At 32.7% G+C, this 26,350-nt stretch overlaps 1 long non-coding RNA gene across 2 annotated transcripts in view; it reads left to right on the top strand.

Annotated features, from left to right (window-relative positions):
* LOC127118832 (uncharacterized) overlaps nucleotides 1–24,807 on the top strand; it is a 104,434-nt gene extending 79,627 nt beyond the window's left edge. The window contains exons 2-4 of one of the 2 annotated variants that reach the window (XR_007802383.1): nucleotides 16,321–16,446; nucleotides 19,686–19,831; nucleotides 24,755–24,807. This is a non-coding gene — a long non-coding RNA (uncharacterized LOC127118832). Of the gene's footprint in view, nucleotides 1–16,320; nucleotides 16,447–19,685; nucleotides 19,832–21,473; nucleotides 21,527–24,754 lie in introns of those variants that run through there. The other variant, XR_007802382.1, reaches the window with a different exon arrangement.
* Nucleotides 24,808–26,350: the final 1,543 nt, after the last annotated feature.

Genomic DNA, 26,350 nt, shown 5'->3' with positions numbered 1-26,350 from the left:
AGCCAGCCGTTGAGGTTACAAATGAAGATGTTGATGCTGCAGGGCTTACAATTGGTGCATCTTTGGAGGTCGTGTTCAAACTTAGGAAGGTTCTCAACCCCAAGAGTGTGATCAAACCAACATCACTAGCTAAAGATTATTTTGAGAATTACATCTATCGAATAAATTTCAGACGAAAAACCTTGGTAAACTCCTGTATTTTATGGGTATTGAGGCTATCCAATATTAAGATGATATGGTAATTTCTCCGGGAAAATATGTAACGGATACTTTTGAAGCAACAAGTTTGTAGATACTGCATTCATAGAAAGTAAGTCACTTTAACTTGTTGGTATCGTCCAAAGGTAACTAGAAATATTATGTTTGGTTTGGTAAGACTTTCTAACTGTATGTTGTTCTTTTTCCTTCTTCAAAGACTTCCCATAAAGGTCAATGTCATTCTTTTATGCTTATAACATCATGTGTTGTTATAATTTCGTCTTTTTGTTTACTCTAAAATGTTACTCTTTTTATTTCCCAAGATTATTTTGAAGTGATAACTAACTTGTTCGTCTGAGTGTTTGTAGGAAAGTATGTATGCTCTTGTCATGAATAGATCAAAATGAGTCTTGAGGTCATTACAGGTAATCTTCTTCTATTGCTTTTTTTCATTTGGTTTTTACAATAAATGCAAAGTTATTATTTTGTTACCAGTAGTAAATACTGCACAATTCCATAACAAATATTGAGCAGTTTCTCGCATTTTCTTTCTTATATTATACTGGTAAGGGTTGTATTGTTTTTTGATTTCACTGTTTCTTTTTTTCATATTTGATAGGGAGAGCCAACTGTCGAGGTTACAAATGAAGGTGTTGATGCTGCAGGGCATATAATTGGTACATCTTTGGAGGTCGTGTTCAAACTTAGGAAGGTTCTCAACCCCAAGAGTGTGATCAAACCAGCATCACTAGCTAAAGATTATTTTGAGAATAACATCTATTGAATAAATTTCAGATGAAAGACCTTGGTAAACTCCTATATTTTTTGGGTATTGAGGCTGTCCAATCCGAAGATGATATGGTAATTTCTCCAGGAAAATATGCTATGGATACTTTTGAAGAAACAAGTTTGTAGATAATGCATTCATAGAAAGTAAGTCACTTTAACTTGTTGGTATTGTCCAAAGGTAACTAGGAATACTATGTTTGGTTTGGTAGGACTTTCTAACTGTATGTTGTTCTTTTTCCTTTTTCAAAGACTTCCCATAAAGGTCAATGTCACTCTTTTATGCTTATAACATCATGTGTTGTTATAATTTCGTCTTTTTGTTTACTCTAAAATATTACTCTTTTTATTTCCCAAGATTATTTTGAAGTGATAACTAACTTGTTCGTCAGAGTGTTTGCAGGAAAGTATGTATGCTCTTGTCATGAATAGATCAAAATGAGTCTTGAGGTCATTACAGGTAATGTTCTTTTATTGCTTTTTTTCATTTGGTTTTTACAATAAATGCAAAGTGATTGTTTTGTTATAATTTCGTCTTTTTGTTTACTCTAAAATGTTACTCTTTTTTTCCCTAGATTATTTTAAAGTGTTTGTAGGAAGGTATGTACACTCTTGTCATGAATAGATCAAAATAAGTCTTGAGGTCATTACAGGTAATGTTCTTCTATTGCTTCTTTTCATTTGGTTTTTAGAATAAATGCAAAGTGATTGTTTTGTTACAAGTAGTAAATCCTGCACAAATACATAACAAATATTGAGCAGTTTCTCGCATTCTCTTTTTTATATTATACTGGCAAGGATTGTATATTGTTTTGAATTCACTGTTTCTTTTGGTCATATTTGATAGGAAGAGCCAGCCGTTGAGGTTACAAATGAGGGTGTTGATGCTGCAAGGCATACAATTGTTACATCTTTGGAGGTCGTGTTCAAACTTAGGAAAGTTCTCAACCCCAAGAGTGTGATCAAATCAACATCACTAGCTAAATATTATTTTGAGAATAACATCTATCGAACAAATTTCAGATGAAAGACCCTGGTAAACTCCTATATTTTTTGGGTATTGAGGTAGTCCAATCTGAAGATGATATGGTAATTTCTTCGGGGAAATTAGCTATGGATACTTTTGAAAAAACAAGTTTGTAGATAATGCATTCATAGAAAGTAAGTCACTTTAACTTGTTCGTATCATCCAAAGGTAACAAGAAATACTATGTTTGGTTTGATAGGACTTTCTAACTGTATATTGTTCTTTTTCCTTTTTTAAAGACTTCCCATAAGGGTCAATGTCACTCTTTTATGCTTATAACATCATGTGTTGTTATAATTTCGTCTTTTTGTTTACTCTAAAATGTTACTCTTTTTATTTCCCATGATTATTTTAAAGTGATAACTAACTTGTTCGTCGGAGTGTTTGTAGGAAGGTATGTACGCTCTTGTCATGAATTGATCAAAATGAGTCTTGAGGTCATTACAGGTAATGTTCTTATATTGCTTCTTTTCATTTGGTTTTTACAATAAATGCAAAAGGATTGTTTTGTTACAAGTCGTAAATACTGCACAAATCCATAACAAATATTGAGCAGTTTCTCGCATTTTCTTTCTTATATTATACTGGTAAGGGTTGTATTGTATTTTGATTTCACTGTTTCTTTTGGTCATATTTGATAGAGAGAGTCAACCGTTGAGGTTACAAATGAAGGTGTTGATGCTGCAGGGCATACAATTGGTACATCTTTTGAGGCCATGTTCAAACTTAAGAAGGGCTTTCTAACTGTATGTTGTTCTTTTTCCTTTTTCAATGACTTCCCATAAAGTTCGATGTCACTCTTTTATGCTTATAAAATCAAGTGTTGTTATAATTTCGTCTTCTTTTTTACTCTAAAATGTTACTCTTTTAATTCCCCAAGATTATTTTGAAGTGATAACTAACTTGTTCGTCGGAGTGTTTTTAGGAAAGTATGTACGCTCTTGTCATGAATAGATCAAAATGAGTCTTGAGGTCATTACAGGTAATGTTCTGCTATTGCTTCTTTTCATTTGGTTTTTACAATAAATGCAAAGTGATTGTTTTGTTACAAGTAGTAAACACTACACAAATCCATAACAACTATTGAACAGTTTCCCGCATTTTCATTTTTATATTATACTGGCAAGGGTTGTATTGTATTTTGATTTCACTGTTTCTTTTGGTCATATTTGATAGGGAGAGCCAGTCATTGAGTTTACAAATGAAGGTGTTGATGCTGCAGCGCATACAGTTGGTACATCTTTGGAGGTCGTGTTCAAACATAGGAAGGTTCTCATCCCCAAGAGTGTGATCAAACCAACATCACTAGCCAAAGATTATTTTGAGAATAACATCTATCGAATAAATTTCAGTCGAAAGACATTGGTAAACTCCTATATTTTTTGGGTGTTGAGGTAGTCCAATTTAAAGATGATATGGTAATTTCTCCGGGGAAATATGCTATGGATACTTTTGAAGAAACAATTTTGTAGATAATGCAATCATAGAAAGTAAGTCACTTTAACTTGTTGGTATCATTCAAAGGTAACTAGAAATACTATGTTTGGTTTGGTAGGACTTTCTAACTGTATGTTGTTCTTTTTCCTTTTTCAAAGACTTCCCATAAAGGTCAATGTCACTCTTTTATGCTTATAACATCATGTGTTGTTATAATTTCGTCTTTTTGTTTACTCTAAAATGTTACTCTTTTATATCCCAGGATTATTTTGAAGTGATAACTAACTTGTTTGTCGGAGTGTTTGTAGGAAGGTATGTACGCTCTTGCCATGAATAGATCAAAATGAGTCTTGAGGTCATTATAGGTAATGTCCTTCTATTGCTTCTTTTCATTTGGTTTTTACAGTAAATGCAAAATGATTGTTTTGTTACAAGTAGTAAACACTGCACAATTCCATAACAAATATTGAGCAGTTTTCCGCATTTTCTTTTTTATATTATACAGGTAAGGGTTGTATTGTGTTTTGATTTCACTGTTTCTTTTGGTCATATTTGATAGGGAGAGCCAGCCGTTGAGGTTACAAATGAAGGTGTTGATGCTGCAGGGCATACAATTGGTACATCTTTGGAGGTCATGTTCAAACTTAGGAAGTTTCTCAACCCCAAGAGTGTGATCAAACCAACATCACTAGCTAAAGATTATTTTGAGAATAACATCTATGGAATAAATTTCAGACGAAAGACCTTGGTAAACTCCTATATTTCTCCGGGGAAATATGCTATGGATACTTTTTAAGAAACAAGTTTGTAGATAATGGATTCATAGAAATTAAGTCACTTTAACTTGTTGGTATCATCCAAAGGTAACTAGAAATACTATGTTTGGTTTGGTAGGACTTTCTAACTGTATGTTGTTCTTTTTCGTTTTTCAAAGACTTCCCATAAAGGTCGAAGTCACTCTTTTATGCTTATAAAATCATGTGTTGTTATAATTTCGTCTTCTTGTTTACTCTAAATTGTTACTCCTTTTATTTCCCAAGATTATTTTGAAGTGATAACTAACTTGTTCGTCGGAGTGTTTTTAGGAAGGTATGTAAGTTATTGCCATGAATAGATCAAAATGAGTCTTGAGGTCATTACAGAAAAGGTTCTTCTATTGCTTCTTTTCATTTGGTTTTTACAATAAATGTAAAGTGATTATTTTGTTACAAGTAGTAAATACTGCACAAATCCATAAAAAATATTGAGCAGTTTCTCGCATTTTCTCTTTTATATTATACTGGTAAGGGTTGTATTGTGTTTTCATTTCACTGTTTCTTTTGGTCATATTTGATAGGGAGAACCAGCCGTTGAGGTTACAAATGAAGGTGTTGATGTTGCAGGGCTTACAATTGGTACATCTTTGGAGGTCGTGTTCAAACTTAGGAAGGTTCTCAACCCCATGAGTGTGATCAAACCAAAATCACTAGCTAAACATTATTTTGAGAATAACATCTATCGAATAAATTTCAGACGAAAGACCTTAGTAAACTCCTATATTTTTTGGGTATTGAGGTTGTCCAATTTAAAGATTATATGGTAATTTCTCTGGGGAAATATGTTATGGATACTTTTGAAGAAACAAGTTTGTAGATGATGCATTCATAGAAAGTAAGTCACTTTAACTAGTTGGTATCATCCAGAGGTAACTAGAGATACTATGTTTGGTTTGGTAGGACTTTCTAACTGTATGTTGTTTTTTTCCTTTTTCAAAGACTTCCCGTAAAGGTTAATGTCACTCTTTTATGCTTATAACATCATTTGTTGTTATAATTTCGTCTTTTTGTTAACTCTAAAATGTTACTCTTTTTATTTCCCAAGATAATTTTGAAGTGATAACTAACTTGTTCGTCAGAGTGTCTGTAGGAAGATATGTACGCTCTTATCATGAATAGATCAAAATGAGTCTTGAGGTCATTACAGGTAATGTTCTTCTATTACATCTTTTCATTTGGTTTTTACAACAAATGCAAAGTGATTGTTTTGTTAGAAGTAGTAAACACTGCACACACCCATAACAAATATTGAGCAGTTTCTCGCATTTTCTTTTTTATATTATACTGGTAAGGATTGTGTATTGTTTTGATTTCACTGTTTCTTTTGTTCATATTTGATAGGAAGAGCCAGCCGTTGAGGTTACAAATGAAGGTGTTGATGCTACAAGGCATACAATTGTTACATCTTTGGAGGTCGTGTTCAATCTTAGGAAGGTTCTCAACCCCAAGAGTGTGATCAAACCAACATCACTAGCTAAATATTATTTTGAGAATAACATCTATCGAACAAATTTCAGACGAAAGACCTTGGTAAACTCCTATATTTTTTAGGTATTGAGGTAGTCCAATCTGAAGATGAAATGGTAATTTCTTTGGGGAAATTAGCTATGGATACTTTTGAAGAAACAAGTTTGTAGATAATGCATTCATAGAAAATAAGTCACTTTAACTTGTTCGTATCATCCAAAGGTAACTAGAAATACTATGTTTGGTTTGGTAGGACTTTCTAACTGTATGTTGTTCTTTTTCCTTTTTTAAAGACTTCCCATAAGGGTCAATGTAACTCTTTTATGCTTATAACATCATGTGTTGTTATAATTTCGTTTTTTTGTTTACTCTAAAATTTTACTCTTTTTATTTCCCATGATCATTTTAAAGTGATAACTAACTTGTTCGTCGGAGTGTTTGTAGGAAGGTATGTACGCTCTTGTCATGAATTGATCAAAATGAGTCTTGAGGTCATTACAGGTAATGTTCTTCTATTGCTTCTTTTCATTTGGTTTTTACAATAAATGCATAGGGATTATTTTGTTACAAGTCGAAAATACTGCACAAATCCATAACAAATATTGAGCAGTTTCTCGCATTTTCTTTCTTATATTATACTGGTAAGGGTTGTATTGTGTTTTGATTTCACTGTTTCTTTTGGTCATATTTGATAGGGAGAGTCAGCCGTTGAGGTTACAAATGAAGGTGTTGATGCTGCGGGGCATACAATTGTTACATCTTTGGAGGTCGTGTTCAAACTTAGGAAGGTTCTCAACCCCAAGAGTGTGATTAAACCAGCATCACTAGCTAAAGATTATTTTGAGAATAACATCTATCGAATAAATTTCAGACAAAAGACCTTAGTAAACTCCTATATTTTTTGGGTATTGAGGTTGTCCAATCTGAAGATGATATGGTAATTTCTCCGGGGAAATATGCTATGGATACTTTTGAAGAAACAAGTTTGTAGATAATGCATTCATAGAAAGTAAGTCACTTTAACTTGTTGGTATCGTCCAAAGGTAACTAGAAATACTATGTTTGGTTTGGTAGGACTTTCTAACTGTATGTTGTTCTTTTTCCTTCTTCAAAGACTTCCCATAAAGGTCAATGTCACTCTTTTATGCTTATATAATCATGTGTTGTTATAATTTCGAATTTTTGTTTACTCTAAAATGTTACTCTTTTTATTTCCCAAGATTATTTTGAAGTGATAACTAACTTGTTCGTCGGAGTGTTTGTAGGAAAGTATGTATGCTCTTGTCATGAATAGATCAAAATGAGTCTTGATGTCATTACACGTAATGTTCTTCTATTGCTTCTTTTCATTTGGTTTTTAAAATAAATGCAAAGTGATTATTTTGTTACCAGTAGTAAATATTGCACAAATCCATAAGAAATATTGAGCAGTTTCTCGCATTTTCTTTCTTATATTATACTGGTAAGGGTTGTATTGTTTTTTGATTTCACTGTTTCTTTTGGTTATATTTGATAGGGAGAGCCAGCCGTCGAGGTTACAAATGAAGGTGTTGATGCTGCAGGGCATATAATTGGTACATCTTTGGAGGTCGTGTTCAAACTTAGGAAGTTCTCAACCCCAAGAGTGTGATCAAACCAGCATCACTAGCTAAAGATTATTTTGAGAATAACATCTATCGAATAAATTTCAGACGAAAGACCTTGGTAAACTCCTATATTTTTTGGGTATTGAGGTTGTCCAATCTGAAGATGATATGGTAATTTCTCCAGGAAAATATGCTATGAATACTTTTGAAGAAACAAGTTTGTAGATAATGCATTCATAGAAAGTAAGTCACTTTAACTTGTTGGTATTGTCCAAAGGTAACTAGAAATACTATGTTTGGTTTGGTAGGACTTCCTAACTGTATGTTATTCTTTTTCCTTTATCAAAGACTTCCCATAAAGGTCAATGTCACTCTTTTATGCTTATATAATCATGTGTTGTTATAATTTCGAATTTTTGTTTACTCTAAAATGTTACTCTTTTTATTTCCCAAGATTATTTTGAAGTGATAACTAACTTGTTCGTCGGAGTGTTTGTAGGAAAGTATGTATGCTCTTGTCATGAATAGATCAAAATGAGTCTTGATGTCATTACACGTAATGTTCTTCTATTGCTTCTTTTCATTTGGTTTTTAAAATAAATGCAAAGTGATTATTTTGTTACCAGTAGTAAATATTGCACAAATCCATAAGAAATATTGAGCAGTTTCTCGCATTTTCTTTCTTATATTATACTGGTAAGGGTTGTATTGTTTTTTGATTTCACTGTTTCTTTTGGTTATATTTGATAGGGAGAGCCAGCCGTCGAGGTTACAAATGAAGGTGTTGATGCTGCAGGGCATATAATTGGTACATCTTTGGAGGTCGTGTTCAAACCTAGGAAGTTCTCAACCCCAAGAGTGTGATCAAACCAGCATCACTAGCTAAAGATTATTTTGAGAATAACATCTATCGAATAAATTTCAGACGAAAGACCTTGGCAAACTCCTATATTTTTTGGGTATTGAGGTTGTCCAATCTGAATATGATATGGTAATTTCTCCAGGAAAATATGCTATGAATACTTTTGAAGAAACAAGTTTGTAGATAATGCATTCATAGAAAGTAAGTCACTTTAACTTGTTGGTATTGTCCAAAGGTAACTAGAAATACTATGTTTGGTTTGGTAGGACTTCCTAACTGTATGTTATTCTTTTTCCTTTATCAAAGACTTCCCATAAAGGTCAATGTCACTCTTTTATGCTTATAACATCATGTGTTGTTATAATTTCGTCTTTTTGTTTACTCTAAAATATTACTCTTTTTATTTCCGAAGATTATTTTGAAGTGATAACTAACTTGTTCGTCGGAGTGTTTGCAGGAAAGTATGTATGCTCTTGTCATGAATAGATCAAAATGAGTCTTGAGGTCATTACAGGTAATGTTTATTTATTGCTTTTTTTCATTTGGTTTTTAAAATAAATGCAAAGTGATTGTTTTGTTGTAATTTCGTCTTTTTGTTTACTCTAAAATGTTATTCTTTTTTTCCCTAGATTATTTTGAAGTGTTGGTAGGAAGGTATGTACGCTCTTGTCATGAATAGATCAAAATGAGTCTTGAGGTCATTACAGGTAATGTTTTTCTATTGCTTCTTTTCATTTGGTCTTTACAATAAATGCAAAGTGATTGTTTTGTTACAAGTAGTAAATCCTGCACAAATACATAACAAATATTGAGCAGTTTCTCGCATTTTTTTTTCTTATATTATACTGGTAAGGTTTGTATTGTGTTTTGATTTCACTATTTCTTTTGGTTATATTTGATAGGGAGAGCCAGCCGTTGAGGTTACAAATGAAGGTGTTGATGCTGCAGGGCATACAATTGGTACATCTTTGGAGCTCGTGTTCAAACTTAGGAAGCTTCTCAACCCCAAGAGTGTGATCAAACTAACATCACTAGCTAAAGATTATTTTGAGAATAACATCTATCGAATAAATTTCAGACGAAAGACCTTGTTAAACTCCTACATTTTTTGGGTATTGAGGTAGTCCAATCTGAAGATGATATGGTAATTTCTCCGGGGAAATATGCTATGGATACTTTTGAAGAAACAAGTTTGTAGATAATGCATTCATAGAAAGTAAGTCACTGTAACTTGTTGGTATCATCAGAGGTAACTAGAAATACTATGTTTGGTTTGGTAGGACTTTCTAACTGTATGTTGTTCTTTTTCCTTTTTCAAAGACTTCCCATAAAGGTCAATGTCACTCTTTTTTGCTTATAACATCATGTGTTTTTATAATTTCGTCTTTTTGTTTACTCTAAAATGTTACTCTTTTTATTTCCCAAGATTATTTTGAAGTTATAACTAACTTATTCGTCGGAGTGTTTGTAGGAAGGTAAGTACGCTCTTGTCATGAATAGATCAAAATGAGTCTTGAGGTCATTACAGAAAAGGTTCTTCTATTGCTTCTTTTCATTTGGTTTTTACAATAAATGCAAAGTGGTTATTTTGTTACAAGTAGTAAATACTGCACAAATCCATAAAAAATATTGAGCAGTTTCTCGCATTTTCTCTTTTATATTATACTGGTAAGGGTTGTATTGTGTTTTGATTTCACTGTTTCTTTTGGTCATATTTGATAGAGAGAACCAGCCGTTGAGGTTACAAATGAAGGTGTTGATGTTGCAGGGCTTACAATTGGTACATCTTTGGAGGTCGTCTTCAAACTTAGGAAGGTTCTCAACCCCAAGAGTGTGATCAAACCAACATCACTAGCTAAACATTATTTTGAGATAAACATCTATCGAATAAATTTCAGACGAAAGACCTTGGTAAACTCCTATATTTTTTGGGTATTGAGGTTGTCAAATCTAAAGATTATATGGTAATTTCTCCAGGGAAATATGTTATGGATACTTTTGAAGAAACAAGTTTGTAGATGATGCATTCATAGAAAGTAAGTCACTTTAACTTGTTGGTATCATCCAGAGGTAACTAGAGATACTATGTTTGGTTTGGTAGGACTTTCTAACTGTATGTTGTTCTTTTTCCTTTTTCAAAGACTTCCCATAAAGGTTAATGTCACTCTTTTATGCTTATAACATCATTTGTTGTTATAATTTCGTCTTTTTGTTTACTCTAAAATGTTACTCTTTTTATTTCCCAGGATTATTTTGAAGTGATAACTAACTTATTCGTAAGAGTGTCTGTAGGAAGATATGTACGCTCTTATCATGAATAGATCAAAATGAGTCTTGAGGTCATTACAGGTAATGTTCTTCTATTACTTCTTTTCATTTGGTTTTTACAACAAATGCAAAGTGATTGTTTTGTTACAAGTAGTAAACACTGCACAAACCCATAACAAATATTGAGCAGTTTCTCGCATTTTCTTTTTTATATTATACTGGTAAGGGTTGTATTGTGTTTTGATTTGACTTTTCTTTTGGTCATATTTGATAGGGAGCGCCAGCCGTTGAGGTTACAAATGAAGGTGTTGATGTTGCAGGGCTTACAATTGGTACATCTTTGGAGGTCGTGTTCAAACTTAGGAAGGTTCTCAACCCCAAGAGTGTGATCAAACCAACATCACTAGCTAAAGATTATTTTGAGAATAACATCTATCGAATAAATTTCAGACGAAAAACCTTGGTAAACTCCTATATTTTATGGGTATTGAGGTTGTCCAATCTAAAGATTATATGGTAATTTCTCCGGGGAAATATGTTATGGATACTTTTGAAGAAACAAGTTTGTAGATGATGCATTCATAGAAAGTAAGTCACTTTAACTTGTTGGTATCATCCAGAGGTAACTAGAGATACTATGTTTGGTTTGGTAGGACTTTCTAACTGTATGTTGTTCTTTTTCCTTTTTCAAAGACTTCCCATAAAGGTTAATGTCACTCTTTTATGCTTATAACATCATTTGTTGTTATAATTTCGTCTTTTTGTTTACTCTAAAATGTTACTCTTTTTATTTCCCAAGATTATTTTGAAGTGATAACTAACTTGTTCGTCAGAGTGTCTGTAGGAAGATATGTACGCTCTTATCATGAATAGATCAAAATGAGTCTTGAGGTCATTACAGGTAATGTTCTTCTATTACTTCTTTTCATTTGGTTTTTACAACAAATGCAAAGTGATTGTTTTGTTACAAGTAGTAAACACTGCACAAACCCATAACAAATATTGAGATGTTTCTCGCATTTTCTTTTTTATATTATACTGGTAAGGATTGTATATTGTTTTGATTTCCCTGTTTCTTTTGGTCATATTTGATAGGAAGAGCCAGCCGTTTAGGTTACAAATGAGGGTGTTGATGCTGCAAGGCATACAATTATTACATCTTTGGAGGTCTTGTTCAAACTTAGGAAGGTTCTAAACCCCAAGAGTGTGATCAAACCAACATCACTAGCTAAATATTATTTTGAGAATAACATCTATCGAACAAATTTCAGACAAAAGACCTTGGTAACCTCCTATATTTTTTGGGTATTGAGGTAGTCCAATCTGAAGATGAAATGGTAATTTCTCCGGGGAAATATGCTATGGATAATTTTGAAGAAACAATTTTGTAGATAATGCATTCGTAGAAAGTAACTCACTTTAACTTGTTGGTATCATCCAGAGGTAACTAGAAATACTATGTTTGGTTTGGTAGGACTTTCTAACTGTATGTTGTTCTTTTTCCTTTTTCAAAGACTTCCCATAAAGGTCAATGTCACTCTTTTATGCTTATAACATCATGTGTTGTTATAATTTCGTCTTTTTGTTTATTCTGAAATGTTACTCTTTTTTTATTCCAAGATTATTTTGAAGTGATAACTAACTTGTTCGTCGGAGTGTTTGTAGGAAGGTATGTACTCTCTTGTAATGAATAGATCAAAATGAGTCTTGAGGTCATTCTAGGTAATGTTCTTCTTTTGCTTCTTTTCATTTGGTTTTTACAATAAATGCAAAGTATTTGTTTTGTTACAAGTAGTAAACACTGCACAAATCCACAACAAATATTGAGCAGTTTGTCGCATTTTCTTTCTTATATTATACTGGTAAGGGTTGTATTGTGTTTTGATTTCACTGTTTCTTTTGGTCATATTTTACAGGGAGAGCCAGCCGTTGAGGTTACAAATGAAGATGTTGATGCTGCAGGGCTTACAATTGGTGCATCTTTGGAGGTCGTGTTCAAACTTAGGAAGGTTCTCAACCCCAAGAGTGTGATCAAACCAACATCACTAGCTAAAGATTATTTTGAGAATTACATCTATCGAATAAATTTCAGACGAAAAACCTTGGTAAACTCCTGTATTTTATGGGTATTGAGGCTATCCAATATTAAGATGATATGGTAATTTCTCCGGGAAAATATGTAACGGATACTTTTGAAGCAACAAGTTTGTAGATACTGCATTCATAGAAAGTAAGTCACTTTAACTTGTTGGTATCGTCCAAAGGTAACTAGAAATATTATGTTTGGTTTGGTAAGACTTTCTAACTGTATGTTGTTCTTTTTCCTTCTTCAAAGACTTCCCATAAAGGTCAATGTCATTCTTTTATGCTTATAACATCATGTGTTGTTATAATTTCGTCTTTTTGTTTACTCTAAAATGTTACTCTTTTTATTTCCCAAGATTATTTTGAAGTGATAACTAACTTGTTCGTCTGAGTGTTTGTAGGAAAGTATGTATGCTCTTGTCATGAATAGATCAAAATGAGTCTTGAGGTCATTACAGGTAATCTTCTTCTATTGCTTTTTTTCATTTGGTTTTTACAATAAATGCAAAGTTATTATTTTGTTACCAGTAGTAAATACTGCACAATTCCATAACAAATATTGAGCAGTTTCTCGCATTTTCTTTCTTATATTATACTGGTAAGGGTTGTATTGTTTTTTGATTTCACTGTTTCTTTTTTTCATATTTGATAGGGAGAGCCAACTGTCGAGGTTACAAATGAAGGTGTTGATGCTGCAGGGCATATAATTGGTACATCTTTGGAGGTCGTGTTCAAACTTAGGAAGGTTCTCAACCCCAAGAGTGTGATCAAACCAGCATCACTAGCTAAAGATTATTTTGAGAATAACATCTATTGAATAAATTTCAGATGAAAGACCTTGGTAAACTCCTATATTTTTTGGGTATTGAGGCTGTCCAATCCGAAGATGATATGGTAATTTCTCCAGGAAAATATGCTATGGATACTTTTGAAGAAACAAGTTTGTAGATAATGCATTCATAGAAAGTAAGTCACTTTAACTTGTTGGTATTGTCCAAAGGTAACTAGGAATACTATGTTTGGTTTGGTAGGACTTTCTAACTGTATGTTGTTCTTTTTCCTTTTTCAAAGACTTCCCATAAAGGTCAATGTCACTCTTTTATGCTTATAACATCATGTGTTGTTATAATTTCGTCTTTTTGTTTACTCTAAAATATTACTCTTTTTATTTCCCAAGATTATTTTGAAGTGATAACTAACTTGTTCGTCAGAGTGTTTGCAGGAAAGTATGTATGCTCTTGTCATGAATAGATCAAAATGAGTCTTGAGGTCATTACAGGTAATGTTCTTTTATTGCTTTTTTTCATTTGGTTTTTACAATAAATGCAAAGTGATTGTTTTGTTATAATTTCGTCTTTTTGTTTACTCTAAAATGTTACTCTTTTTTTCCCTAGATTATTTTAAAGTGTTTGTAGGAAGGTATGTACACTCTTGTCATGAATAGATCAAAATAAGTCTTGAGGTCATTACAGGTAATGTTCTTCTATTGCTTCTTTTCATTTGGTTTTTAGAATAAATGCAAAGTGATTGTTTTGTTACAAGTAGTAAATCCTGCACAAATACATAACAAATATTGAGCAGTTTCTCGCATTCTCTTTTTTATATTATACTGGCAAGGATTGTATATTGTTTTGAATTCACTGTTTCTTTTGGTCATATTTGATAGGAAGAGCCAGCCGTTGAGGTTACAAATGAGGGTGTTGATGCTGCAAGGCATACAATTGTTACATCTTTGGAGGTCGTGTTCAAACTTAGGAAAGTTCTCAACCCCAAGAGTGTGATCAAATCAACATCACTAGCTAAATATTATTTTGAGAATAACATCTATCGAACAAATTTCAGATGAAAGACCCTGGTAAACTCCTATATTTTTTGGGTATTGAGGTAGTCCAATCTGAAGATGATATGGTAATTTCTTCGGGGAAATTAGCTATGGATACTTTTGAAAAAACAAGTTTGTAGATAATGCATTCATAGAAAGTAAGTCACTTTAACTTGTTCCTATCATCCAAAGGTAACAAGAAATACTATGTTTGGTTTGATAGGACTTTCTAACTGTATATTGTTCTTTTTCCTTTTTTAAAGACTTCCCATAAGGGTCAATGTCACTCTTTTATGCTTATAACATCATGTGTTGTTATAATTTCGTCTTTTTGTTTACTCTAAAATGTTACTCTTTTTATTTCCCATGATTATTTTAAAGTGATAACTAACTTGTTCGTCGGAGTGTTTGTAGGAAGGTATGTACGCTCTTGTCATGAATTGATCAAAATGAGTCTTGAGGTCATTACAGGTAATGTTCTTATATTGCTTCTTTTCATTTGGTTTTTACAATAAATGCAAAAGGATTGTTTTGTTACAAGTCGTAAATACTGCACAAATCCATAACAAATATTGAGCAGTTTCTCGCATTTTCTTTCTTATATTATACTGGTAAGGGTTGTATTGTATTTTGATTTCACTGTTTCTTTTGGTCATATTTGATAGAGAGAGTCAACCGTTGAGGTTACAAATGAAGGTGTTGATGCTGCAGGGCATACAATTGGTACATCTTTTGAGGCCATGTTCAAACTTAAGAAGGGCTTTCTAACTGTATGTTGTTCTTTTTCCTTTTTCAATGACTTCCCATAAAGTTCGATGTCACTCTTTTATGCTTATAAAATCAAGTGTTGTTATAATTTCGTCTTCTTTTTTACTCTAAAATGTTACTCTTTTAATTCCCCAAGATTATTTTGAAGTGATAACTAACTTGTTCGTCGGAGTGTTTTTAGGAAAGTATGTACGCTCTTGTCATGAATAGATCAAAATGAGTCTTGAGGTCATTACAGGTAATGTTCTGCTATTGCTTCTTTTCATTTGGTTTTTACAATAAATGCAAAGTGATTGTTTTGTTACAAGTAGTAAACACTACACAAATCCATAACAACTATTGAACAGTTTCCCGCATTTTCATTTTTATATTATACTGGCAAGGGTTGTATTGTATTTTGATTTCACTGTTTCTTTTGGTCATATTTGATAGGGAGAGCCAGTCATTGAGTTTACAAATGAAGGTGTTGATGCTGCAGCGCATACAGTTGGTACATCTTTGGAGGTCGTGTTCAAACATAGGAAGGTTCTCATCCCCAAGAGTGTGATCAAACCAACATCACTAGCCAAAGATTATTTTGAGAATAACATCTATCGAATAAATTTCAGTCGAAAGACATTGGTAAACTCCTATATTTTTTGGGTGTTGAGGTAGTCCAATTTAAAGATGATATGGTAATTTCTCCGGGGAAATATGCTATGGATACTTTTGAAGAAACAATTTTGTAGATAATGCAATCATAGAAAGTAAGTCACTTTAACTTGTTGGTATCATTCAAAGGTAACTAGAAATACTATGTTTGGTTTGGTAGGACTTTCTAACTGTATGTTGTTCTTTTTCCTTTTTCAAAGACTTCCCATAAAGGTCAATGTCACTCTTTTATGCTTATAACATCATGTGTTGTTATAATTTCGTCTTTTTGTTTACTCTAAAATGTTACTCTTTATATATCCCAGGATTATTTTGAAGTGATAACTAACTTGTTTGTCGGAGTGTTTGTAGGAAGGTATGTACGCTCTTGCCATGAATAGATCAAAATGAGTCTTGAGGTCATTATAGGTAATGTCCTTCTATTGCTTCTTTTCATTTGGTTTTTACAGTAAATGCAAAATGATTGTTTTGTTACAAGTAGTAAACACTGCACAATTCCATAACAAATATTGAGCAGTTTTCCGCATTTTCTTTTTTATATTATACAGGTAAGGGTTGTATTGTGTTTTGATTTCACTGTTTCTTTTGGTCATATTTGATAGGGAGAGCCAGCCGTTGAGGTTACAAATGAAGGTGTTGATGCTGCAGGGCATACAATTGGTACATCTTTGGAGGTCATGTTCAAACTTAGGAAGTTTCTCAACCCCAAGAGTGTGATCAAACCAACATCACTAGCTAAAGATTATTTTGAGAATAACATCTATGGAATAAATTTCAGACGAAAGACCTTGGTAAACTCCTATATTTCTCCGGGGAAATATGCTATGGATACTTTTTAAGAAACAAGTTTGTAGATAATGGATTCATAGAAATTAAGTCACTTTAACTTGTTGGTATCATCCAAAGGTAACTAGAAATACTATGTTTGGTTTGGTAGGACTTTCTAACTGTATGTTGTTCTTTTTCTTTTTTCAAAGACTTCCCATAAAGGTCGAAGTCACTCTTTTATGCTTATAAAATCATGTGTTGTTATAATTTCGTCTTCTTGTTTACTCTAAATTGTTACTCCTTTTATTTCCCAAGATTATTTTGAAGTGATAACTAACTTGTTCGTCGGAGTGTTTTTAGGAAGGTATGTAAGTTATTGCCATGAATAGATCAAAATGAGTCTTGAGGTCATTACAGGTAATGTTCTGCTATTGCTTCTTTTCATTTGGTTTTTACAATAAATGCAAAGTGATTGTTTTGTTACAAGTAGTAAACACTGCACAAATGCATAACAACTATTGAGCAGTTTCCCGCATTTTCTTTTTTATATTATACTGGCAAGGGTTGTATTGTATTTTTATTTCACTGTTTCTTTTGGTCATATTTGATAGGGAGAGCCAGTCATTGAGGTTACAAATGAAGGTGTTGATGTTGCAGGGCATACAGTTGGTACATCTTTGGAGGTCGTGTTCAAACTTAGGAAGGTTCTCAACCCCAAGAGTGTGATCAAACCAACATCACTAGCTAAAGATTATTTTGAGAATAACATCTATCGAATAAATTTCAGACGAAAGACCTTGGTATACTCCTATATTTTTTGGGTATTGAGGTAGTCCAATCTAAAGATGATATGGTAATTTCTCCGGGGAAATATGCTAAGGATACTTTTTAAGAAACAAGTTTGTAGATAATGCATTCATAGAAAGTAAGTCACTTTAACTTGTAGGTATCATCCAAATATAACTAGAAATACTATGTTTGGTTTGGTAGGACTTTCTAACTGTATGTTGTTCTTTTTCCTTTTTCAAAGACTTCCCATAATGGTCAATGTCACTCTCTTATGCTTATAACTACATGTGTTGTTATAATTTCGTCTTTTTGTTTACTCTAAAATGTTAATCTTTTTATTTCTCAAGATTCTTTTGAAGTAATAACTAACTTGTTCGTCGGAGTGTTTGTAGGAAGGTATGTACGCTCTTGTCATGAATAGATCAAAATGAGTGTTGAGGTCATTACAGGTAATGTTCTTCTATTGTTTCTTTTCATTTGGTTTTTACAATAAATGCAAAGTGATTATTTTGTTACAAGTAGCAAACACTGCACAAATCCATAACCAATATTGAGCAGTTTCTCGCATTTTCTTTCTTATATTATACTGGTAAGGGTTGTATTGTGTTTTGATTTTACTGTTTCTTTTGGTCATATTTGATAGGGAGAGCCAGCCATTGAGGTTACAAATGAAGGTGTTGATGCTGTAGGGCATACAATTGGTACATCTTTGGAGGTCGTGTTCAAACTTAGGAAGGTTCTCAACCCCAAGAGCGTGAATAAACGAACATCACTAGCTAAATATTATTTTGAGAATAACATCTATCGAAGAAATTCCAGACGAAAGACCTTGGTAAACTCCTATATTTTTTAGGTATTGAGGTAGTCCAATCTAAAGATGATATGGTAATTTCTTCGGGGAAATATCCTATGGATACTTTTGAAAAAACAAGTTTGTAGATAATGCATTCATAGAAAGTAAGTCACTTTAACTTATTGTTTCCATCCAAAGGTAACTAGAAATACTATGTTTGGTTTGGTAGGACTTTCTAATTGTATGTTGTTCTTTTTCCTATTTCAAAGACTTCCCATTAAGGTCAATGTCACTCTTTTATGCTTATCACATCATGTGTTGTTATAAATTCGTCTTTTTGTTTACTCTAAAATGTTACTCTTTTTATTTCCCAAGATTATTTTGAAGTGATAACTAACTTGTTCGTCGGAGTGTTTGTAGGAAGGTATGTACCCTCTTGTCATGAATAGATCAAAATGAGTGTTGAGGTCATTACAGGTAATGTTCTTCTATTGTTTCTTTTCATTTGGTGTTTACAATAAATGCAAAGTGATTATTTTGTTACAAGTAGTAAACACTGCACAAATCCATAACAAATATTGAGCAGTTTCTGGCATTTCCTCTTTTATATTATACTGGTAAGGGTTGTATTGTGTTTTAATTTCACTATTTCTTTTGGTCATATTTGATAGGGAGAGCCAGCCGTTGAGGTTACAAATGAAGGTGTTGATGCTGCTGGGGATACAGTTGGTACATCTTTGGAGGTCGTGTTAAAACTTAGGAAGGTTCTCAACCCCAAGAGTATGATCAAACCAACATCACTAGCTAAAGATTATTTTGAGAATAACATCTATCGAATAAATTTCAGACGAAAGACTTTGTTAAACTCCTATATTTTTTGGGTATTGAGGTAGTCCAATCTAAAGATGATATGGTAATTTCTCTGGGGAAATATGCTATGGATACTTTTTAAGAAACAAATTTGTAGATAATGCATTCATAGAAAGTAAGTCACTTTAAATTGTTGGTATCATCCAAAGGTAACTAGAAATACTATGTTTGGTTTGGTAGGACTTTCTAATTGTATGTTGTTCTTTTTCCTTTTTCAAAGACTTCCCATAATGGTCAATGTCACTCTCTTATGCTTATAACATCATGTGTTGTTATAATTTCGTCTTTTTGTTTACACTAAAATGTTACTCTTTTAATTTCTCAAGGTTATTTTGAAGTGATAACTAACTTGTTCGTCGGAGTGTTTGTAGGAAGGTATGTACCCTCTTGTCATGAATAGATCAAAATGAGTGTTGAGGTCATTACAGGTAATGTTCTTCTATTGTTTCTTTTCATTTGGTTTTTACAATAAATGCAAAGTGATTATTTTGTTACAAGTTGTAAATACTGCACAAATTCGTAACAAATATTGAGTAGTTTCTCGCATTTTCTTTTTTATATTATACTAGTAAGGGTTGTATTGTGTTTTGATTTCATGTTTCTTTTGGTCATATTTGATAGGGAGAGCCAGCCATTGAGGTTACAAATGAAGGTGTTGATGCTGCAGGCCATACAATTGGTACATCTTTTGAGGTCGTGTTCAAACTTAGGAAGGTTCTCAACCCCAAGAGTGTGATCAAACCAACATCACTAGCTAAAGATTATTTTGAGAATAACATCTATCGAATAAATTTCAGACGAAAGACCTTGGTAAACTCCTATATTTTTTGGGTATTGAGGTATTCCAATCTAAATATGATATGGTAATTTCATCAGGGAAATATGCTATGGATACTTTTTAAGAAACAAGTTTGTAGATAATGCATTCATAGAAAATAAGTAACTTTAACTTGTTGGTAGCATCCAAAGGTAACTAGAAATACTATGTTTGGTTTGGTAAGACTTTCTAACTGTATGTTGTTCCTTTTCCTTTTTCAAAGACTTCCCATAAAGGTCAATGTCACTCTTTTCTGCTTATAACATCATGTGTTGTTATAATTTCGTCTTTTTGTTTACTCTAAAATGTTACTCTTTTTATTTCCAAATATTATTTAGAAGTGATAACTAACTTGTTCGTCGGAGTGTTTGTAGGAAGGTATGTATGCTCTTGTCATGAATAGATCAAAATGAGTCTTGAGGTCATTACAGGTAATGTTCTTCTTTTGCTTCTTTTCATTTGATTTTTACAATAAATGCAAAGTGATTATTTTGTTACAAGTAGTAAACACTGCACAAATCCATAACCAATATTGAGCAGTTTCTCGTATTTTCTTTTTTATATTATACTGGTAAGGTTTGTATTTTGTTTTGATTTCACTGTTTCTTTTGGTCATATTTGATAGGGAGAGCCAGCCATTGAGGTTACCAATGAAGGTGTTGATCCTGTAGGGCATACAATTGGTACATCTTTGGAGGTCGTGTTCAAACTTAGGAAGGTTCTCAACCCCAAGAGCGTGATCAAACCAACATCACTAACTAAAGATTATTTTGAGAATAACAACTATCGAATAAATTCCAGACGAAAGACCTTGGTAAATTCCTATATTTTTTGGGTATTGAGGTAGTCCAATCTAAAGATGATATGGTAATTTCTTCGGGGAAATATGCTATGGATACTTTTGAAAAAACAAGTTTGTAGATAATGCATTCATAGAAAGTAAGTCACTTTAACTTGTTGGTATCATCCAAAGGTAAATAGAAATACTATGTTTGGTTTGGTAGGACTTTCTAACTGTATGTTGTTCTTTTTCCTTTTTCAAAGACTTCCCATAAAGGTCAATGTCACTCTTTTATGCTTATAACATCATGTGTTGTTATAATTTCGTCTTTTTGTTTACTCTAAAATGTTACTCTTTTTATTTCTCAGGATTATTTTGAAGTGATAACTAACTTGATTGTCGGAGTGTTTGTAGCAAGGTATGTACGCTCTTGCCATGAATAGATCAAAATGAGTCTTGAGGTCATTACAGGTAATGTCCTTCTATTGCCTCTTTTCATTTGGTTTTTACAGTAAATGCAAAGTGATTGTTTTGTTACAAGTAGTAAACACTGCACAATTCCATAACAAATATTGAGCAGATTTCCGCATTTTCTTTTTTATATTATACTGGTAAGGGTAATATTGTGTTTTGATTTCACTGTTTCTTTTGGTCATATTTGATAGGGAGAGCCAGCCGTTGAGGTTACAAATGAAGGTGTTGATGCTGCAGGGCATACAATTGGTACATCTTTGGAGGTCGTGTTCAAACTTAGGAAGTTTCTCAACCTCAAGAGTCTGATCAAACCAACATCACTAGCTAAAGATTATTTTGAGAATAACATCTATGGAATAAATTTCAGACGAAAGACCTTGGTAAACTCCTATATTTTTTGGGTATTGAGGTAGTCCAATCTAAAGATGATATGGTAATTTCTCCGGGGAAATATGCTATGGATACTTTTTAAGAAACAAGTTTGTAGATAATGCATTCATAGAAATTAAGTCACTTTAACTTTTTGGTATCATCCAAAGGTAACTAGAAATACTATGTTTGGTTTGGTAGGACTTTCTAACTGTATGTTGTTCTTTTTCGTTTTTCAAAGACTTCCCATAAAGGTCGAAGTCACTCTTTTATGCTTATAAAATCATGTGTTGTTATAATTTCGTCTTCTTGTTTACTCTAAATTGTTACTCCTTTTATTTTCCAAGATTATTTTGAAGTGATAACTAACTTGTTCGTCGGAGTGTTTTTAGGAAGGTATGTACGCTATTGCCATGAATAGATCAAAATGAGTCTTGAGGTCATTACAGGTAATGTTCTGCTATTGCTTCTTTTCATTTGGTTTTTACAATAAATGCAAAGTGATTGTTTTGTTACAAGTAGTAAACACTGCACAAATGCATAACAACTATTGAGCAGTTTCCCGCATTTTCTTTTTATATTATACTGGCAAGGGTTGTATTGTATTTTTATTTCACTGTTTCTTTTGGTCATATTTGATAGGGAGAGCCAGTCATTGAGGTTACAAATGAAGGTGTTGATGTTGCAGGGCATACAGTTGGTACATCTTTGGAGGTCGTGTTCAAACTTAGGAAGGTTCTCAACCCCAAGAGTTTGATCAAACCAACATCACTAGCTAAAGATTATTTTGAGAATAACATCTATCGAATAAATTTCAGACGAAAGACCTTGGTAAACTCCTATATTTTTTGGGTATTGAGGTAGTCCAATCTAAAGATGATATGGTAATTTCTCCGGGGAAATATGCTGTGGATACTTTTTAAGAAACAAGTTTGTAGATAATGCATTCATAGAAAGTAAGTCACTTTAACTTGTTGGTATCATCCAAATATAACTAGAAATACTATGTTTGGTTTGGTAGGACTTTCTAACTGTATGTTGTTCTTTTTCCTTTTTCAAAGACTTCCCATAATGGTCAATGTCACTCTCTTATGCTTACAATTACATGTGTTGTTATAATTTCGTCTTTTTCTTTACACTAAAATGTTACTCTTTTTATTTCTCAAGATTATTTTGAAGTGATAACTATCTTGTTCGTCGGAGTGTTTGTAGGAAGGTATGTACGCTCTTGTCATGAATAGATCAAAATGAGTGTTGAGGTCATTACAGGTAATGTTCTTCTATTGTTTCTTTTCATTTGGTTTTTACAATAAATGCAAAGTGATTATTTTGTTACAAGTTGTAAATACTGCACAAATTCGTAACAAATATTGAGTAGTTTCTCGCATTTTCTTTTTTATATTATACTAGTAAGGGTTGTATTGTGTTTTGATTTCATGTTTCTTTTGGTCATATTTGATAGGGAGAGCCAGCCATTGAGGTTACAAATGAAGGTGTTGATGCTGCAGGCCATACAATTGGTACATCTTTTGAGGTCGTGTTCAAACTTAGGAAGGTTCTCAACCCCAAGAGTGTGATCAAACCAACATCACTAGCTAAAGATTATTTTGAGAATAACATCTATCGAATAAATTTCAGACGAAAGACCTTGGTAAACTCCTATATTTTTTGGGTATTGAGGTATTCCAATCTAAATATGATATGGTAATTTCATCAGGGAAATATGCTATGGATACTTTTTAAGAAACAAGTTTGTAGATAATGCATTCATAGAAAATAAGTCACTTTAACTTGTTGGTAGCATCCAAAGGTAACTAGAAATACTATGTTTGGTTTGGTAAGACTTTCTAACTGTATGTTGTTCCTTTTCCTTTTTCAAAGACTTCCCATAAAGGTCAATGTCACTCTTTTCTGCTTATAACATCATGTGTTGTTATAATTTCGTCTTTTTGTTTACTCTAAAATGTTACTCTTTTTATTTCCAAATATTATTTAGAAGTGATAACTAACTTGTTCGTCGGAGTGTTTGTAGGAAGGTATGTATGCTCTTGTCATGAATAGATCAAAATGAGTCTTGAGGTCATTACAGGTAATGTTCTTCTTTTGCTTCTTTTCATTTGATTTTTACAATAAATGCAAAGTGATTATTTTGTTACAAGTAGTAAACACTGCACAAATCCATAACCAATATTGAGCAGTTTCTCGTATTTTCTTTTTTATATTATACTGGTAAGGTTGTATTTTGTTTTGATTTCACTGTTTCTTTTGGTCATATTTGATAGGGAGAGCCAGCCATTGAGGTTACCAATGAAGGTGTTGATCCTGTAGGGCATACAATTGGTACATCTTTGGAGGTCGTGTTCAAACTTAGGAAGGTTCTCAACCCCAAGAGCGTGATCAAACCAACATCACTAACTAAAGATTATTTTGAGAATAACAACTATCGAATAAATTCCAGACGAAAGACCTTGGTAAATTCCTATATTTTTTGGGTATTGAGGTAGTCCAATCTAAAGATGATATGGTAATTTCTTCGGGGAAATATGCTATGGATACTTTTGAAAAAACAAGTTTGTAGATAATGCATTCATAGAAAGTAAGTCACTTTAACTTGTTGGTATCATCCAAAGGTAAATAGAAATACTATGTTTGGTTTGGTAGGACTTTCTAACTGTATGTTGTTCTTTTTCCTTTTTCAAAGACTTCCCATAAAGGTCAATGTCACTCTTTTATGCTTATAACATCATGTGTTGTTATAATTTCGTCTTTTTGTTTACTCTAAAATGTTACTCTTTTTATTTCTCAGGATTATTTTGAAGTGATAACTAACTTGATTGTCGGAGTGTTTGTAGCAAGGTATGTACGCTCTTGCCATGAATAGATCAAAATGAGTCTTGAGGTCATTACAGGTAATGTCCTTCTATTGCCTCTTTTCATTTGGTTTTTACAGTAAATGCAAAGTGATTGTTTTGTTACAAGTAGTAAACACTGCACAATTCCATAACAAATATTGAGCAGATTTCCGCATTTTCTTTTTTATATTATACTGGTAAGGGTAATATTGTGTTTTGATTTCACTGTTTCTTTTGGTCATATTTGATAGGGAGAGCCAGCCGTTGAGGTTACAAATGAAGGTGTTGATGCTGCAGGGCATACAATTGGTACATCTTTGGAGGTCGTGTTCAAACTTAGGAAGTTTCTCAACCTCAAGAGTCTGATCAAACCAACATCACTAGCTAAAGATTATTTTGAGAATAACATCTATGGAATAAATTTCAGACGAAAGACCTTGGTAAACTCCTATATTTTTTGGGTATTGAGGTAGTCCAATCTAAAGATGATATGGTAATTTCTCCGGGGAAATATGCTATGGATACTTTTTAAGAAACAAGTTTGTAGATAATGCATTCATAGAAATTAAGTCACTTTAACTTTTGGTATCATCCAAAGGTAACTAGAAATACTATGTTTGGTTTGGTAGGACTTTCTAACTGTATGTTGTTCTTTTTCGTTTTTCAAAGACTTCCCATAAAGGTCGAAGTCACTCTTTTATGCTTATAAAATCATGTGTTGTTATAATTTCGTCTTCTTGTTTACTCTAAATTGTTACTCCTTTTATTTTCCAAGATTATTTTGAAGTGATAACTAACTTGTTCGTCGGAGTGTTTTTAGGAAGGTATGTACGCTATTGCCATGAATAGATCAAAATGAGTCTTGAGGTCATTACAGGTAATGTTCTGCTATTGCTTCTTTTCATTTGGTTTTTACAATAAATGCAAAGTGATTGTTTTGTTACAAGTAGTAAACACTGCACAAATGCATAACAACTATTGAGCAGTTTCCCGCATTTTCTTTTTTATATTATACTGGCAAGGGTTGTATTGTATTTTTATTTCACTGTTTCTTTTGGTCATATTTGATAGGGAGAGCCAGTCATTGAGGTTACAAATGAAGGTGTTGATGTTGCAGGGCATACAGTTGGTACATCTTTGGAGGTCGTGTTCAAACTTAGGAAGGTTCTCAACCCCAAGAGTTTGATCAAACCAACATCACTAGCTAAAGATTATTTTGAGAATAACATCTATCGAATAAATTTCAGACGAAAGACCTTGGTAAACTCCTATATTTTTTGGGTATTGAGGTAGTCCAATCTAAAGATGATATGGTAATTTCTCCGGGGAAATATGCTGTGGATACTTTTTAAGAAACAAGTTTGTAGATAATGCATTCATAGAAAGTAAGTCACTTTAACTTGTTGGTATCATCCAAATATAACTAGAAATACTATGTTTGGTTTGGTAGGACTTTCTAACTGTATGTTGTTCTTTTTCCTTTTTCAAAGACTTCCCATAATGGTCAATGTCACTCTCTTATGCTTACAATTACATGTGTTGTTATAATTTCGTCTTTTTCTTTACACTAAAATGTTACTCTTTTTATTTCTCAAGATTATTTTGAAGTGATAACTATCTTGTTCGTCGGAGTGTTTGTAGGAAGGTATGTACCCTCTTGTAATGAATAGTTCAAAATGAGTGTTGAGGTCATTACAGGTAATGTTCTTCTATTGTTTCTTTTCATTTGGTGTTTACAATAAATGCAAAGTGATTATTTTGTTACAAGTAGTAAACACTGCACAAATCCATAACAAATATTGAGCAGTTTCTGGCATTTTCTTTCTTATATTATATTGGTAAGGGTTGTATTGTGTTTTGATTTCACTATTTCTTTTGGTCATATTTGATAGGGAGAGCCAGCCGTTGAGGTTACAAATGAAGGTGTTGATGTTGCAGGGGATACAGTTGGTACATCTTTGGAGGTCGTGTTAAAACTTAGGAAGGTTCTCAACCCCAAGAGTGTGATCAAACCAACATCACTAGCTAAATATTATTTTGAGAATAACATCTATCGAATAAATTT

The sequence above is a fragment of the Lathyrus oleraceus genome, chromosome 2, assembly GCF_024323335.1.
Source record: "Lathyrus oleraceus cultivar Zhongwan6 chromosome 2, CAAS_Psat_ZW6_1.0, whole genome shotgun sequence".
NCBI lineage: Eukaryota > Viridiplantae > Streptophyta > Magnoliopsida > Fabales > Fabaceae > Lathyrus > Lathyrus oleraceus.
This window is presented reverse-complemented; position numbering and strand designations above follow the sequence as displayed.